The sequence below is a fragment of the Amblyomma mixtum genome, chromosome 9 (assembly GCF_055824585.1).
Source record: "Amblyomma mixtum isolate Tamu chromosome 9, ASM5582458v1, whole genome shotgun sequence".
In the NCBI taxonomy this organism is placed as follows: domain Eukaryota; kingdom Metazoa; phylum Arthropoda; class Arachnida; order Ixodida; family Ixodidae; genus Amblyomma; species Amblyomma mixtum.
In genome coordinates, this window is record NC_143020.1 from 66,588,947 (window position 1) to 66,607,110 (window position 18,164).

Sequence of the window (18,164 nt, forward strand, 5' to 3'; positions counted from 1 at the left end):
CCTACGCTTTATTTACTAGAGCGCACTGCTAGTAGCTGAAATAATTCCCATGGCTGCTTTCCATAAATTTCCTACGGATTCCGAGAGAAACTAGCAGGTATCTAAGAACACTGAGTGCAGTATATTTCACTGCGACCGGCAGTAGAGTAGTTTCCCAAATCATGGCGTCGCCTCCGAGATGTCGAAGCTTCAGCGTTGAGGTGAGCGCGGGGGATACGGAAAGGCGCTGTTCGGGTGGCTAGCCCTGTAATGCGAGGCGATAGTGATTCTGATAGTGCAGGAGAGGGGGGGGGGGAATCACCTCGGGTGGAGCAAAAGGAGGATGATAACGTGTACTATCAGCAGTTAATGAAACGCGAACATGGAAACCGAGATGACAAAGTAAGACCATAATATTAGCTCTTGGTGACGAAATGCAAGCGAGATTGATAACAGTTCTGAAGAAGAGTATTTGTGCCTCCGAAGTCAAAAGAACATGAGCTATTATTGAGATTCCCCTGCCTAAAATATTCTTATTTGGCGTCTCGTGGCTCAGTTGTCTTGTTCGCGTTTCATTCCTAGCGGAGAGTACAAACGCGAAGGCACCGCATGGAAAGTGAGGGGGGGTGTGAAATGGCTGCTGACTGTTCGTCATGTGGAGGATCAAAGAGCCACGGTGTGCCGGGGAAGGGGGAAGATGTACAGCTATAGCTGCAAATTCGAACAGCTTAAGAGTGGAGGGAACAGGGAATGGGATGTTCCGACAGTTCGCAAGCGCAACGTAATAAAAGCGCTGGCGGCCTCACGTCATTGCGTCGCGCCGGGATTGACTGACAGCCTTTTGCCAACCAATCGCACACCAGACCACGTTAACGCCATCACCTGTAAGAAAGCTGGTTCGTTTGGTTGGTTTATTGGGGGTTTAACGTCCCACAGCAACTCAGGCTAGGAAAGACGCCGTAGTGAAGGGCTCCGGAAATTTCGACCACATAGGGTTCTTTAACGTGCACTGACATCGCACAGTACACGGGCCTCTAGAATTTCGCCTTCATCGAAATTCAGTCGCCGCGGCCGGGATCGAACCCGCGTCTTTCGGGACAATAGCGAAGCGCCGTAACAACTGAGCCACCGCGGCGGGGCAGAAAGCAGTGCTTCATTTTCTTTTACCGTTAACGGACATGTTTGCGCAGTTAGAAATCATATACACAATCAAAAGCAACAACCACGAACTTGGCTTAAAAGTTTACAAGCATTGCTGGGCAACAGCTAAAGGCCCCTTGATCCGAACACACCGCGCCTGACGTAAAGGAAATTATGTTTCATAAGTGAAAAAGGAATACAATGCAAATTTCATAAACCTCCTCCTCCCAGAAATTCGCTGCATCAGTCCGTGTGGTCATCCGTCAGTTTTTATTTTCTTGACACACGCTTTGAGATACGCTGCCATACAATAGTCACCATTCGCATCGGAGAAAATTTCAAATGTTTTTTAGAGAGCACGAAATTGCAATACAGGAACGGAGCCGCCAATCAGCTGGAGCCGCCTGTGCAAAGAGTAAAAGTCGGGACGTCTTCCCCCGATATCACTTTACCACAGTCATTCAAACAACGTGAGTGAAGTTAGTGGGCCAGTTTCAACAAACCGAAATAGCAACATTATGTTTCTATTTTTTCTGAAAAATCACTACCAAGACAAAAGATCTATCAAAATGTTTCCTTTCTATGCAGAGGTTATAGGCTATAGAAATCTGAATTATCAAGTCACAAGCAATACACTCTGAACAGTGATGCAGGCTCCTATAAACCGGTTGACTGCCGTGCTTATTCAAAGTCATGTCAAGGCAGCAACTCGAACTGAGCCAGAAGACTGTCGCTTTCAACGTAGCCGCCACTGAGAAGTTCGCCGAGGCGGAGAGAGTTCCTAGGGAAGTAAACACTTCTGTTACGCAGCTTTGAGGGCCTCTGGAAATTTTCCAGGCAAGAATTTGGCTCCGTTTCGTACTCTTGTTTCGAACCGTCTTTGGGATGCACAATGCTCAGCCTTACTTTGTGTTGGAATGGCCAGGTAACAGAGTCGTCTATGTCACCCATGCAAAGGGTCATCCGCGCACAAAGCTGCAGAGAATCACCGCACTTTTTCAGGTAGATTCCAGGTGATAAGTGGTACCCACGCAGGTAGACCGGCTCGCTCTCATATTTTTCGCAGCCATCCTTTAAAGCTTTTTCTTGGAGTGCTCGAACACCTGGTACAGTGAAGTTGGACACCGCTACCAAGAGTTGAGTGTTCCGCAAGACTTCTCCGATTTGGACGAGAGTTTTGTCGTTATTTTCCTTCATTTCAGCTTTGGTGCCAGTCACAGTCTGTGTCATATGTTCTCGCGTCCCGCTCGTCGCTTTGACCACTTCATCTCTCAGCGTTTTTTCAAGGCTGTTGATGCTTGCTGAAACAGCGTTAATCTGAGCAGCTTGTGTGTTCCAAATCTTTTCCGCTTCCTGTTTAAAGACGGTGAGGTCACGTATCTTTTCACTAAAAATGTCTCGTGTTTCCTGTCTGTGAGCGGCCAGTTCTTGCTCTAGAATTTCTTTCAGAGTGTTTATGCCCTGACATATCCCATTGATCCTGTCATCGTGCATGGCGTTACCAAAGACCATTCGCTGAAGAAGGTCCCTCATTTCCTTCGCCTGTTTTTCAAACGCTGCTCGGAAGGATTCAAAGTACTCTTTGTCGTCCTTGCAGCCGAATGGTACTGGGTCTTCGGTTTCAGCATGTCTCGCCGGCGACAAGCAGTCTGATCTCAGATGCGAGCCTACGTCACTGCATAGAATCCTGGTAGAACACTTGAGGCACGAAACAGAGTGGTGTCCACAATCCTGCTGGAAATGACGGGATATCTCCGAAGCTGCTATCACAGTCTCGCAGCCACACCGCTTGTTCCAGCACTCAACCTGCAAGAATAAAGGCGTCAGTATTTTTCATGACGTTTTGTTACCTTAAACGATCCAGGATAGGAGTGTTACATACGGGTGGGAAGTACTGGGTTAACGTTGCTATGAGAGTACAGATTTTTTTTTTTACACTTTGAATGATCTCAGATAAGTAGGTCATACAGGAGGTAATGCCCCTAATAGGTGCACTCAAATGTGGTTCGCTCGCTGTTATGTATCTCATACTGAGGATTGAGTGCGGAACTTCGGAAAGGCTCCCCCACCTGCTTTGCTAATACGTCTTCATGTCTGTCGCGTAAAGTGCAATTTAGGAAAAGGCGCAGGGAATAATGAATGTTCTACCAATCTGAACACGCGTAATTCAACTCCCAATGAGGACAATGACAAGGACGACAATGAGGAGATTATCATCGCGTAAATGCATGCGTGCAGCAAACTGCAGTACGAGAGGAATATGGATGTCTAAGTCTCGAACCATGGAAACGCGCAAAATGGGATCACGGAGTAGCGAATTGCTATTGCTGGTTATTGTTCAATTAAACCCAGTAAATGTTTTTCTAGGTGTTATTCTTTTATATTTGCCTCAAATCCGCCACTGCTCAAGCCCCTGACCGAGTGAACATGCAGTCTCTCGAGCGGTTGAACAACGTCGTTAATCTCGCGAACAATGAGCGCGTCTCACCTATTCTCTTTCCTCCTTACCAGCGAGTCCTGTGTAGTTTACACGCTGTTCAGTTATGGAATATTCCGATGCACTGTGAGTACACTGCAGGTGCGGCACATTTCTTTATGGCATTTACGGATCCTTTTGTGTCTTCAGAAACTGCAAATTTCTCGTTTTTATTTCAGCCATTTATACCAGCAACAGCTTCGGCAAACTCTAGACTGCATCACTGATCTGTTCAGCTTGGGTTAAACGCCATCGTGACGGACACGTGGAGCTTCTGTCACGCATTCGAGCGAAAAGATACGAGAGGTACTTACATGCCTTCAACTGTAAACTACTGGGGCTCACGTTAATTCTGTTCCTAACAACTTAAGGGAAGGTGTTAGGAAGGGAAGGCCGGCCGAGAAAACTTCGCACGAAGTTTTCTTTTTCTTTCCTTTTCTCTTTTTCTACGTTTTCTTTCGTTTCTCTCCAAAAAAGGACGCAATTCAAACGAGATTCTTTTCCGACTGATGAGATCAAAAAGGTTATTGGATTAGTGTGTCTAATGCCGGTTATCACTCGTGCCGTAAGAGACAGCATGGTAACAAATTTATATTAACTGACGTTTTTGAACACGAGTAAAATTTTTTTTACACTGAATTTTCGCAGTTCGCTTGCATCAAGAACTCAAAAGACCTGTGAACACGCATCACAGCGGAAAATCCTAGCCTTTAAATACTGCTATTCAACGCTTCAAAGCCAGAGCTACTCAGCAACTACGGCAGGAAACTAACGATGCCTCATTTAATGCTCTCCGAAATTTCTATTCCCCCACTCATCTCCATAATCATCAGCCTTACTACGCCCACTGCAGGAGACAAGGATCTCCACTGAATTATTTCCTGTGGCAGCCGCGGTCTCCTGAACCCCGCCAAATTCTGAACCTCATCCGCCCATTTAACTTTTGCCGCCCCTGGTACGCTTGCCTTTCTCATAGAATCTAGTCTTTTACCCTTAACGACCATTCATTATCTTGCTTTCACATTCAACGCCTCTCCAAGTCCATTTCTTCTTCTTGATTTCGAATAGGATGTCATTAACCCGCGTTTCTTCTCTGAACCATGCACTCTAATCTCATCCTGCCCCGCCGCGGTGACTCATTGGTTACGGCGCTAGGCTGCTGACCCGAAAGACGCGGGTTCGATCCCGGCCGCACCGGGTAAATTTCGATGGAGGTGAAATTCTAGAGGCCCGTGTACTGTGCGATGTCAGTGCACGTTAAAGAACCCCAGGTGGTCGAAATTTCCGGAGCCCTTTACTACGACCTCCCTCATAGCCTCAGTAGCTTTGGGACGTTAAGCTCCCACAAACCACAACAAACCTAATCTCTTACTGTATCTTTATGTTACACCCATCACGTATGCACAGCTGGCTGCGTTGTCCCCAATTTAAGTTGAACCCTTTTCGTTAGCGGCCACATTTCTGCCCCAAATGTGAATGCCGGTAAGATACAGCTGCTATGTACTTTTCTGTATATAGTATCTTGGGCCATTACGGGGGGAATAAAAATTAGTTTTGTTTTTCGCATGATTGCTTCGGAAAAAAGCGGCTCTGAGTTACAAAGAAGCAGGACGGAGAACCGGAGATATGAGCGCCGGACGCGAGCAGCCAGCGATAAGCTCGGCGGGAGGCAGCGGATATAGCTTCGATAGTCGCCCCGACGAACCCCGGTAAAAGAGATACGAGGCGCTCCTGTGACCGTCAGACAAAGGCAGTTGTTCAGGCGGCGTAGCAGAGAGCTAGCGCGTGTGGAGAGCGATGCCTCCTGCAAACGCCCAATACACTCTGGTCGATTTCTCCCCGGAGCTTGACTGGAGGCCCCTGACTTTCCTCAAGCCTGTTCCAGCCAACCGGGTATGCAGCGCCTGCGGACTCTAGTCCGCAAGAAGACCGCGTTGCTGCCCTGCACGCACGTGCTCTGCGAGTGTTGCTACGACCAGTGCGACCAGGGCGGATTGCACGTTTGTCCACACGACGGCCACGAGTGGCACGACGAAGACGACGTCGAGTGGAGGGAGTTTCCATCCGATCAGCTGCTGAGGAGAGAGGTGGGTGCCTAGACTTACACCATTTTTTATATCGCACTGTCATTCCCGTTTCTTTGTTTGGCAGAAAAAAGTCATGATCTCCTAGTTGCCACTCGGACTAACATATTTCCATGCATTGAACACTGAGTGCCCCGTGAAAGGAGGTATTGGAGGACCCTTCAAACGCATGCACGACCGAACTACATAACTATAGTCTAACCCTAATACAACCTGCACCAGGAGAACGTCAGGGGAAGGGCGACAGATACCGTTTTTTCATTCGCGCTGCTAGCACCCGAAGTTAATCATTATTCTTCAGTTTCACTCAAAACAGCCTCAGTGTGAAAAACATGTGCTACAGCGCAACTTGGCCCTTTTTATTCTTCCTGCAAGGCTTGCGTGTCATTAAATGCGTCACACTCTACGCCCCTCATTGCTGCTTTCTGGGAAACCCATGTCGTGAAAAACAAATACTTCCTCATCATGCAGTAAGAGAGCGTCAGTAACCACGCCCAGTCGCTTTTGCTATCACGGGCCCATGAGGGCGGCACGAAAAGTGGCAGGGGTGATGCGCGAATGCGGGAAGATCCTGGCAAAATGCTCTTATCTCGCTCCTTATCTCGCTCCTTTTGTCGCTAGGTTCCGTGACGAGGCGCACTCGCAATGGCCAGTCAGCGTTCGCACGATAGGTTAAAAAATTTCTGGCTGCTCTTGCATGGTACTTCAAAGGTGTGGAGAGGTGTGAATAAATGCTGCTGTTTCTTCCCGAATGTTTTCAGTGCAGTATATACTGGGTATACGTAAGAAGCCTCACTAATGACCCGTAAAGCTTACTCGGAGGCCTGGAGAGGTTCAGCAAAGCAGGACACGCATTAATGCATTATTAGTGAAACTGTACGGTTTGAGCTGAGCCCTCCCTTAATGCTGTCGTCTTGATTGTGTGTGTGCGGCTCCACAAGTAGCCCATACTGTTAAAATCAGAAAGGTGTTTGTAGCGCAGCCCCTTTATTTCCTCTCGCAGCCGACTTCTATGAACGTTTTCAGAGCTTGACGACGGAATAAGAGAATTGAAAAACAAGATGTGTGAGTCGGATGAGCTGACTACTCGAGGGAACATCTCTCCATTTCTGGTTTTTCATGAAAAAGACAGCCTTCTGTTTATATATATATATATATATATATATATATATATATATATATATATATATATATATATATATATATATATATATATATTTGACTACCATGGCACACCACAATGCAACACTAGTACAAGATAATTTAGCCAGAAGAAAAGATAAAGAAAGCTGCTGGGTAAGAATGTCGCGTCTACTATCGCAGACCTGGTTTTTTTTTTTATTGAACAATAGAGTATCTGAAGAGCAACTGCTTAATTTTCCCACCTGTTGTATTTCACTAGGTTCGAACGGCGAGCACTCAAGTCGAACAAAACTGCCCGCAATATTTTTCCATATGTGTGTGCAACTCTTAATTACCACAGGGTTGATGATATAATTGGTATTTTTAATAAAACGCTACAAAATATCTTATTTTCGTTTTCGTCTATCATTTTCTTCCAGCAACACGTAGCATGTTTGCCCTGCACCGTGAATATGAAAGTAGCTTACTTTTAAAAAACCTGGTATTGTAATCCTTGCTCTGCTTTGATTACTCTTCAGCGTGAAATGAAGTCAGGTGATCCAGTAGGGTTGGGGCTGATATGGAATAAAATGCATTAGTCCTTCCCGCAGTAGAGCCTCTTCGTTGGGTTTCTCGTTGTGTAGTTCGAAGAGACGCGTATGTCATATGTTGTGATGATGATGATGATGTCCTCAGGCTGAATGTTATACTCGTCTACTACTTCAACGTTGTCTTGCCAGCTTAACCGGACAGCACGATATTTTAAGATGATACCTGTACGATCAATTATGCAGCGCACACAAACGCGGCTCGTACACAGTGTTAATCTGCAAGCACGTAATTGCACCTGCCTTATCTAGGGCAGCTTGGACATTAACTGATATTCAACTACGGCACACTCCCAGTCTAACTCATGCCATCCAGAAGCTATCTTCGTAATTTACTACCTTTTCTAATTTCACCTGAAAGTCATAAATTGGCCTCGTACATGCGCAAAATAATAAACAATTTTCTGAAAAAGTGCTGCATGTAGAATTTAGGCATCAAATTACATTGATGGCCCAGTGATGTCAAGGTCAGCCGGGACCTGTATTTCTATCCAGGTCAAGTAGCCTTCCACAGATGCCTATGTATCTCCCTGACTCTACCAGCTTCTTCTACTACTTCCTTTTCTGATTCCTCGATAAGCACCTGAATTACATGAATAACCTCTTCTACCATTCACGCACCTGTGTAAACAGTGTAAGCAATATCTCTTCATCGAACGATTCTGCGCCTATGAAGTTGTGAGTGCTGTTGCTATAAGGCCGATGTTCTTTTGTAACTCAGGTCCCTCTGTGGACGGTAGTAGAATTTCACTGCAGACTACCCCATGCTCTCCGTTCCGTTCGAGTACTCCATGAAACGCAGCGAGGCTTTGTTTATGCACTAAGGTACAGTCGTCAGCATGCTTGACACGAACGCTAGAATGTGCGTCCTGCACTGATATTACAGCCCCTGAGCGCTGGGCGCTGAGTCCGAGACCACGCGGCACGGCCTGTTTTTGGCGGTTGGAGACAGCTCGCTCCTTGCTCCCACCCTAATATTGTGCCAGACACAGAGGCCGAACCGCAGCGGCGCTAATGCCAGTGGAAGACACGCGCTCGAGTATTGAAGGGCATCTGCGTATGATTCAGAAATCAACGAGCTTAAAAGGGTCAAATGTGTTAAACTTGCAGGTAAACCATGCAAAGTCCTTTTGGACTATCATTTGAAATGGTAACGTAATCGCCGATTGAAATCGCGACGGCCTTCAAGCTTCTCCGCAGCGTACAGTGTCCAGTGGAGGGGGGCATGACGTCGTCATCGAAGATATCAGTACATTTCCAACGCATATTTTGCTCAGGCGTATCGCCTGCCTGCGTGTAGGATCGTGTCCATATGCTTTTTGGCAGCGAGCTTACCTTAAGCGTGCCGCGGATATCATCTGGTATGCGGACATATTGAATTGTTACCGAGGAATGAGGGCAAAGTACCACCCCCCCCCCAAAAAAAAAAAAAAAAAAAACCTTTTAAATCAACAAGAAGCAGTATACTGGCGGCAACTGCAAACGGGAACCTTTGCGAACTTACATATACTAAGCAAAATGTACCCGGATCAATACTCGGACATACAAGGTCTGTTAGAAAAGTATCCGACTTTATTTTTTTTTTTGCGAACACCTGATGGACATAAAACAAGCGCGCTTGCATCAGCCGACCTTGAACCTCCGTGCGCATGCACGAATTTTTTCCCGCCTGCCGATCTCGTCAGTCGCTGGGACGCAGCGTTTGAGTGAGGCAGTGCGCAGTGTTCTCGTCGGTTTTTTATTCCAAGGAAAATGACGGAGCGACAGGAGCAGCGCTACTGCATCAAATTTTGCCAGAAACTGGACGACAGCGAAATGGGAACCGTTCGGAATATTCAGTACGGCTTTCGGTGAAGATGCTATGAGCAGCACACAAATTAAACAATGGTACAATTGGTTTAAAGACGGCCGCACATTGGTGGAGAGCGAGCCACGCTCCGGTCGGCCATCAACATGCCGAAATGACCACGTCATTGCCGAAGTGAACGCTGTGGTGATGCCGGACCATCGTGTGACTATCCGGGAAATTGCGCAAGAGGTGGACATGAGCAATTTTTCTGCACATTCCATTATCACCGAAGATTTGGCCATGGAGAGAATTGCGGCGAAATTCGTGGCGAAGCTGCTCACGATGGACCAAAAGCAGCTTCGTGTTGAAGTCTCACAGAACATGCTGAATTCCACCAACAGTGACCCCGACTTCATCAACACCATATTCACTGGCGGCGAGTCTTGGGTGTACGGGTGCGACCCGGAAACCAAATCCCAGTCGTCGCAGTGGAAGCATTCCGCGTTGTCAAGACCAAAAAAGGCCCGCCAAGAGCGCAGCACTGTCAAAGTGATGTTGACTGCTTTCTTTGAATCCTTCTGTGTGGCACACCACGAGTACGCACCCTACAGGGTCAAACAATGAACAAAGTGTAGTACAGGGCTGTTCTCCGTCGCCTACATGGTGCTGTGTGGCGCAAGAGACCGGAGTTGAGGTCAACAGGAAATTGGCGCATTCATCACGACAATGCTCCTGCACATTTCTCGCACTTTATTCGGAATTTTTGACGAAAAGCCAGACTCCTGTAGTTCAACAGACTCTTTGCTCTCCTGATATGACCCCCTCCGGCTTTTGGTTGTTTCCCAAAATCAAGATGCCATTGAAAAGTGCGCTATTTCAGACAAGAGAGGACATTATGGCTGCAACGACAGCTGAGCTAAACTTCATTCCGAAAGGGGCCTTTTCGGAATACTTCCAACAATGGCAGCACCGCTGGGAGAAGTATGTGGAGTCTCAAAGAGACTACTTTGAAGGTGATTAGGTTTACAATGCTCAAGTTATGCCAGTTTTTTTTCTCCGGCCAAAGGTCGGATACTTTTCTAACAGACCTCGTATGCCCATGGTGTGGGGCCAAACCCACCCTATATCATATCACGTGGGAATGCAAAAGAAACGAGGCGGCTTTCCATAGAATACAAAGTCCGAGTGCGGAACAGCGGGAGAGTTTGTTCTCCAGCGGCAACCCGTTTCTCCAGAGAGAACTGGTCATCCATGCCCAGCGAGCAGCCAAGCTCAGCGGTGCCCTGGAATAGGGGCGCCGACCTCTGTCAACCATAATAACTTATAAAATAGAGCTAATACAGTTTACCCTATCCTATCCAACGCATAAACGGCTGCTTGCAAACCCCGCCGAGTTTTGTTTGGCAGCATCCAAAGAGGCTCGGCAGGGTGCGAATGATGGCAGCGGGAATTTGAAACTGTACCTTCCGTGACGTCACACTGAACTTCCTCGCACTTCTCCAGTGCTTTGAGGAGAAGCGCAAATTCAATCCTCGTTTGGTTTTTTTTTTTTTTTTTGAGGGGGGGGGGGGGTTAAACATCCCAAAGTGACTCAGGCTATGAGGAACGCCGTAGTGGAGGGCTCTGCAAATTTCGACCACCTGGCGTTCTTTAACGTGCACTGACATCGCATAGGAAACAGACCTCTAGAATTTCGCCTCCATCGAAATTCGGCCGCCGCGGCCGGGATCGGACCCGCGTCTTTCGGGCCAGCAGCCGAGCGCCGTAACCACTGAGCCACTGCGACGGGGCTAATCGTCATTTACGTCACTAATTCAAATGCTAGTGAAAAAACACTTGGCATGATTTAGCTACAGCATATTGATTGGAATGCTTCAATATCGCGAAATTCTCAAAGAGTGGCACAGTCGTGCCAGCTGTGGTACATTTCGACTTCGAGAGAGGTCTTATTATTTTTCGCAACAGTCTTCTTTGTCCACTATCTCTTTCAATTGCAAGGTCAACAAGATATCGTGGAAGGTCTAGCCTTGCCTGAACGCGCCCGTGTATGCAGCATGAACGTACTGACATGGTTGCTGTTTAGCGACCCGCTCTTCTACTGCTTAAGGTTACCCAAGCGCGTTCTCTCGCGGATGGACAAAATTTACCGCATATGGGACGAAAAAATTGCTACATCGGACAGCGAAACGCACAGATGTAACATAGAAATTTAGTTCAGTGAGTGAGTGAAAGAGTTAAAATTAAAATGTGACCGTATCATGGCATTCACGCATCCCAGCTGCCAAGATTCAACTTTCCGGCTCAAGAAAACGCGAACGACCATACTGCCCTGTGCTTAACCAAAAGATTAGGTGAAATCGCAGGAAGAATGATATTACCAAAAAACTGAACTGAGTATTTCGAGAGGTAATGCTCATTTCTGAGTATATCCCTTTTTTGACTCGCAGGTCAAGTGCTGGAATGCGGAAAAGGGTTGCCAGCAAGTGGCAGCTGCTTCCACGATCCCCCTCCATTTCCAGCGGGAATGTGTGCACCATACTACTTGCTGCCCAAAGTGTTCGGTCAGCGTCCTCTGCAGCGATGTGTGCTCCCACCTCAGATCGGGATCTTGCGGCTCGTTGACTGACGCCTCTTTGGAATTCCAAGGACACTCCAGCCTCAAGGATGAAAATGCGTCTCTCGCAGCTTTCAGAGAAGCATTTGAAAAGCAGGCGGGTGAAATCAAGGGCTACCTCGAAAGAATGAGTGCGGATATTAGCATACATGGTGATAAGCTGAATGAATTCTCTCATGACATCAACACATTCAAAGAAGCTCGTAGGCAAGAACAAGAAACTGGATTACAAAACTCTGAGAGTTTGAGAGAAACCCTGCGTGAACTCTCCACGTCAAACGCTGAAATAGGACTACAACTTACCGCACAGAGCGCTGCAGTAAACCGCGTTTACGCAGAGATAAACCAATTAAAAAAAGGACTGAAAGATGGCTTGGCTAATGTTGGAACGGAAACTGCAGGGAACATGTCGCAAATCACAGCTGCCCTCGAAGAAATCAAAACAGAAGGGAAGAAGTTTGATCAGAACGCGCTTGAACGCATCACCAGTATGCTTCAAGTCATTCAGCTTAAAACAACACGGTGTGAGTTTTTTGCACGAGGCGTGAAATCACTCCAAGAATATGCACTTAAGGAAGGAGGGGCATCGATTTACAACGAAAAGTTGTACCTGCGCGGATATTGTTTGTCCCCTGGACTAGCTTTTAAGAAAGAAAATGGCTGCGTGACATTGCATATTGTCTTGCAGCTTCACAAAGGTGACCTGGACGACGTTTTGCCTTGGCCATTCTCGCACACTATCCAGCTGAGCGTCATACACCCGAAAGGACTTGCCGAACGTGTGGCTGAACATAAAACATTCGGAAGTGAGGAGTACTATAAGAAGCCAACGGATTCAAGCAGCAAAAGCGCGTGTATGACAAGGAAGTCGTTTGACCTCGCAGATTTAATTAATGACGGCTTTGTTGAAAATGACAGGCTCCATATTAAATGGGAGCTCCTCCCTTGAGTTTTCATTGCACTGGTGCGAGACGCAAGAGACAGTATGTCCCTGTGACAGGAATAAGACCATTCTTTTTCTTCGTGATACTAAAATAATTGTAGTGTGCTTCTTGGCCACTACAATACTTTTCACGGTTTTCTGAAAATAAATTTGCACTAGTTATTTATTTATTTATTTAGAACATACTGCAGGCCTACAGTAGGCCCAAGCAGGAGGGGCGAATACATAATATATGCAAAAAAGAACAGGTTTAGCAAAATTAAAAAATGTTAAATACAAGTTGTAACACAAAATACAGCAATAAATACAAGGCTCAGATGCAAAATACAAAAAGTAAACGTAGAAATAAATGGCTCTCAAATTAAATGCTGTGAAGAAAACATAGAGTCAAAAGAATCAGCTCTGGTTAAGAGATCTGGCGGACACCTGTTCCACTCCTCAATGGTGCGTGGAAAAAATGAGTATTTAAAGGCGTTAATCCTAGCACTGTAAGGGGTTAATGATTGTGTATGATGATTTCGTGTTTGGCGCGTAGTGTTAGGTTTGAGGAAGGGGTCTGCATTCATAGACAGTTTATGGTTTTTTAGTAATGGTTATCAGTTTATGGTTATCATAGTGCTGGGAGTAAAACCCGCATCTGCCTCCATGGAATTGTCTTGAAAAACTGCCGCCTTCACGAGCTAACTGAATGGTTAGCTATCTATGCGCTTTACTTACCAGCGTATCACCATGGGCCACTGCAGGAAGAAGTCCTCTCTCATGTATCTCTAATTAACACTGTGTTGTGCTAGCGTGGCCGCCTGATCGCCGCAAACATCGTGATCTCATCCACCTATCTAACTTTCTACTGCCCTGTGCTACTCTATCTTTATCTTGGAATCCAGACCGCTACCAATAACGACCGCTTTATTTATATATACGTCGTAAGGCATTCTAAAATGAAAATTGCCTTTTTTGTTTCGATTTAATGCCAAAGCACTACTTCACGAGGTCACACGGGTTCACCGGTCTGTGTGAAGCTTGACCTTGGTGGTTACCTTTGGCAAACAAATAATAAAAGTAATAATGCCGCGACTATGATTCGGACCCACGGCCATGCGGAAAGAACAGCTTCGCTGGTGACTGCACGAGCGCGCTATGGTATCGCCTCAGCCGATCACGTCTCGTGTTAAACTGCCGCACACTCTCGCTTTCTGCATTACACATCGCCTTCTTCATCAACTAATACTGCCACCAAACTAATATTTGCGCTTTGACCTAAGTGGCGGCAGCGTCAAAGAAATGTGCGCTGCGTGCGTTGGGGCAACGTTGTGGCAGAAACAGTAGACTAGAGCAATACGCGTTGGCATTGACAACATTGCTGCAGAAAGGCGGCACTGGAGCATACCCCTCTGGCGTACATGGCGTAAATTATAGCTGATGGTAAAAAATAGAGGAAACACTTAAGCTTCATCTTAGAGGTGCACTGAAGAGGAACCTGAACTCGTCTTATTGACGCGGGAACTCGATCTACACGTTCCGGGCGTTCTTAGAAACTACGAATTATTGCCCTGTTTGGCTGAAATCCCTAATTAAATCGGATTAACATCCGGCTCCCGAATTTTTTTTTTTAATTTTCCGCAGACTGTGGGAAGAGTCGACCAAAGCATGGAGTGCTTTTAGGCAGTCACATGGCAGGTTTGCTTTCGCTTTTATTTCACTTTTTTTTCGGTTTCCGCGAATAAATACATCTAGTCAGATACTACATACCTGCAAATTAGGCCCACGGGAATTATAATACGCGTCGGCTGTTTGCTTTCGCCGATCCCTACGTATCAATCCGCCGATGGCAGAGCGGCTACCGCCACGGGACTGGTTGAAAGGTTGATCGACTCCTCCCCGGGTAGTTCAAAAAAAAAAAGCGGAAGCCGGGACTTTTCATCGGATTTATATTTGAGAAATCGGCCGTACAGGGCCGATTCGAAGTTTCTAAGGACGCTCTGAACGTGTAGATCGAATCCCGGCGGTAAAAACACGAGTTCAGATTCCTCTTCAGTACACCTTTAAGTGAATGACCCGATAGCGTAATGGCTAATTCCCGTATATGCAGAGGGTCATTCTCTACTTTACAGTCATATATCCCTGGCATGATCAATCAGTCAGACAGGCAGAGCAGAACGGTGGGGTAAGAATTAACATGCAGAAAACCAAAGTAATGTTCAACAGCCTAGCAAGGGAACAGCAGTTCGCCATTGGTAGCGAGGCACTGGAAGTAGTAAGAGAATATGTCTACTTAGGGCAGGTAGTGACCGCAGATCCGGATCATGAAAGGGAAATAACTAGAAGAATAAAATTGGGGTGGAGCGCATGTGGCAGGTTCTCTCAGATCATGAATGGTAGCTTACCAATATCCCTGAAGAGAAAAGTATACAACAGCCGTATCCTACCGGTACTCACCTATGGGGCAGAAACGTGGTGGCTAACAAAAAGGGTTCAGCTTAAGTTAAGAACAACGCAGCGAGTTATGGAAAGGAAAATGATAGGTGTAACGTTAAGAGATCGAAAGCGGGCGGAGTGGGGGGGGAACAAACGCGGGTTAAAGACATCTTAGTTGAAATCAAGAGGAAGAAATGGGCTTGAGCAGGGCATGTAATGCGAAGGCAAGATAACCGCTGGTCCTTAAGGGTAACGGAGTGGATTCCAAGAGAAAGCAAACGTAGCAGGGGACGGCAGAAAGTTAGGTGGGCGGATGAGATTAAGATGTTTGCGGGGATACAGTGGCGGCAACTGACAAAGGACAGGGTTAATTGGAGAGACATGGGAGAGGCCTTTGCCCTGCAGTGGGTGTAGTCAGGCTGATGATGATGATGATCCCTGGGAGTCCTCATACCCCTCCTGGCGCAGTGGTGCAGCGGTTAAGCGATGCGCCACTGCCCTCCCTCCGATGGCACGTGCTCCCAGAGGTTGGTCGTGTGCGACCCAAGTTGCTCTTCCCGAGCGACCAATCATTAATTGCTACCTGCCACGGTGGGTAGTTTGCTCGTCATCCATTGGTCAGGTTGTGTTTACGCTGCATGGTCACGTGACCTAGGTGGCCCAACTGATTTCTGGGTTGCTCTCTGGACGCCATCTGCCAGAGTCATGAAGGTCATGTTGCACACGCGGCGATACCCGGCTTTACCTAGCAGAGTGAAGCTATCGCTCCCAAAGTTGAAGACGTACATAACTGGTTCCCTGAATCAGTGGACACCTCAAGCGCGCGTTCAGGTACGTGCGGTGGTGTCCACCTGCAAAAAACTGTGCTTTCGCTTTCGCACAATATATTTGGGGCTGTGTTTAGAAAAAATTTATTTACATATGTACACATGCCAAGGTTACAAGATACATTCACATTTACAAAAACACATGACATTAAGCATGTAAGGTAAGCCAATTAAAGAGGTACCATAAACATTTCTAAGTAACTAATAGGAATGGGCAATGTAAAATAGGAATGCATATATACCGATTGACAGAAGAGCGAAAAGTCGATAATTAGACATTGAAACATTGAAAAGTTGACCTTAGCGCCAGTTTGGCCTAAAAACCAAGACAAGACGACCGTTATTAACAGAAATAAATTGGCATGACCATTGTCGGAGAAACTCTTCCTCACCCAAGAAAAAGAGTTCCTCGGACAAAAAACTGATCAGCTCCCGTCGGAGACGGCCGAGAATTGGCCACACAGCGCGGCGTCGAAAGCCACTAGCGACCGCGGCGCATCGACTGCGCCATAAACTAAAAAGACCTGCAACTATTAACAGGCGAGCAAAACGGCCGCTGGGGAAGCGGCCGCGGGAGACGAAGCACGAAATGCCCTGCCCACGAAATCCCGCATGAACCGCGCGCCAAAAGACACGCGCTACAACACAGGTGACTGTAGCGTGGCGATTAGATTCCGGGAGCGGGCAATTCGGACAGGTACTGGAGCGTAACACACCCCACCGCTCTAACCGATCACAAGTAGGGAGCACTGCCCAGCCAAGTTTCCAGACAAAGTCACGCAGATGATCTGGGAGAGGTGTCGACGCTAAACGCGCCCACTGAACGCGGCGCATAGGTGAGCGGCGAGACGCCGGCACAACAGGTAACAATAGCGTGCCCATAATGTCCACCACACGGTCTGCAACGATGTTGACAGCAGGTGCTACTGCTCTTACATGCCTGTAAAAGGCCACTGATGAAGCGTAGAAAGCGGTGGGTTGCTCTGACTGGGGTCCATGATTAACAGGGGCCGCTGGATCCAAAAAGCGTAAAGAAGGTCCCAAAAAGTACCGAGCCAGGATTCGCGCCGGAGACGCGTTTCCTAGCAGGATACGCAAAATACTCTTCAACGCTAACAGCGAGGACGTGACGGACAAATTTGGAAAGGCAAACCCTCCTCTCTCCCGTGGTTGTCCAAGAACAGCACGGGCCACAAGCTCGGTTCCGCCTGACCAAAAGAACGAAAAAACTGTGGTCTGCACTCGCCTTATGACACGGAGGGGTGGTTTAACAGTATAGCAGAGGTACCAGAAGGCACCAAGTATGACGGACTGAACCAGGTAGCGCCTCTCAAGCAGAGGCAACTCGAATGTCTGCGCCCTTCGCACACGAGCTGTAATGTCTTCGACGACCGAAGTCCACACACCATTCCATATTCCAGCACAGTCGTAGGTCACACCTAAAATGCGCATCTGCGCGCACCACTGCAAAGGTATTGAAGATGTAATACGAGTCTGGGAAGACCCCACAAAAAAGTAACAACTCTTCGAGTAATTAAGAGCAGCCCCAGACAAGGAGGCGTACTCACGGAAAACATTTAAAGTTTCAAGCAGGCCGCGTTCATCAGCTAAGTACAGAATGATGTCGTCTGCATAAGCAGTGACGCGTACCGCTTCGCTGCCTGGCAAAGCCAGACCTCTAATAAAGGAGTGGCGATTGACTGCCAAGAGGAAAGGCTCTAATGCTAAGACAAACAAAAGGGGGGAGAGCGAACATCAAATGCGGTACTTTCCCGGCCATCGAGGAACAGAGTGCTTGAAATATCTCTGTACATCTCTTTAATGAGAAGCACGAAAGAAGGTGGGAAGCCGAAAGCAACCAGCATCCCGTAAATGTACTCGTGTTCTAAGAAGTCGAACGCCTTTTCCTGATCAAGAGAAACAAGAAGGCCCTGTGCGCGCCGTCGTAAAGTATACGCTAGGATGTCTCGCGTTACAGAAGATAAACTATGTATTTCACGGCCTGGAATGGAGCAAACCTGGTGGCAGGAAATAAGTGACGGGAGGAGAGCTCGTAGACGACGAACGAGTAATTTTGCTAATACTTTGTAATCTGAATTTAGCAGTGTGATAGGGCGCCAATCTGCCGGACATGTCGACATAGGAGACTTTTTAGGAATAAGAACAA

General features: G+C 47.1%; 1 pseudogene; it reads left to right on the forward strand.

Annotated features, from left to right (window-relative positions):
• The first annotated feature begins 5,383 nt into the window (after positions 1-5,383).
• Positions 5,384-12,917, forward strand: LOC149329446 (uncharacterized; annotated as a pseudogene).
• The last annotated feature ends 5,247 nt before the right edge of the window (positions 12,918-18,164 follow it).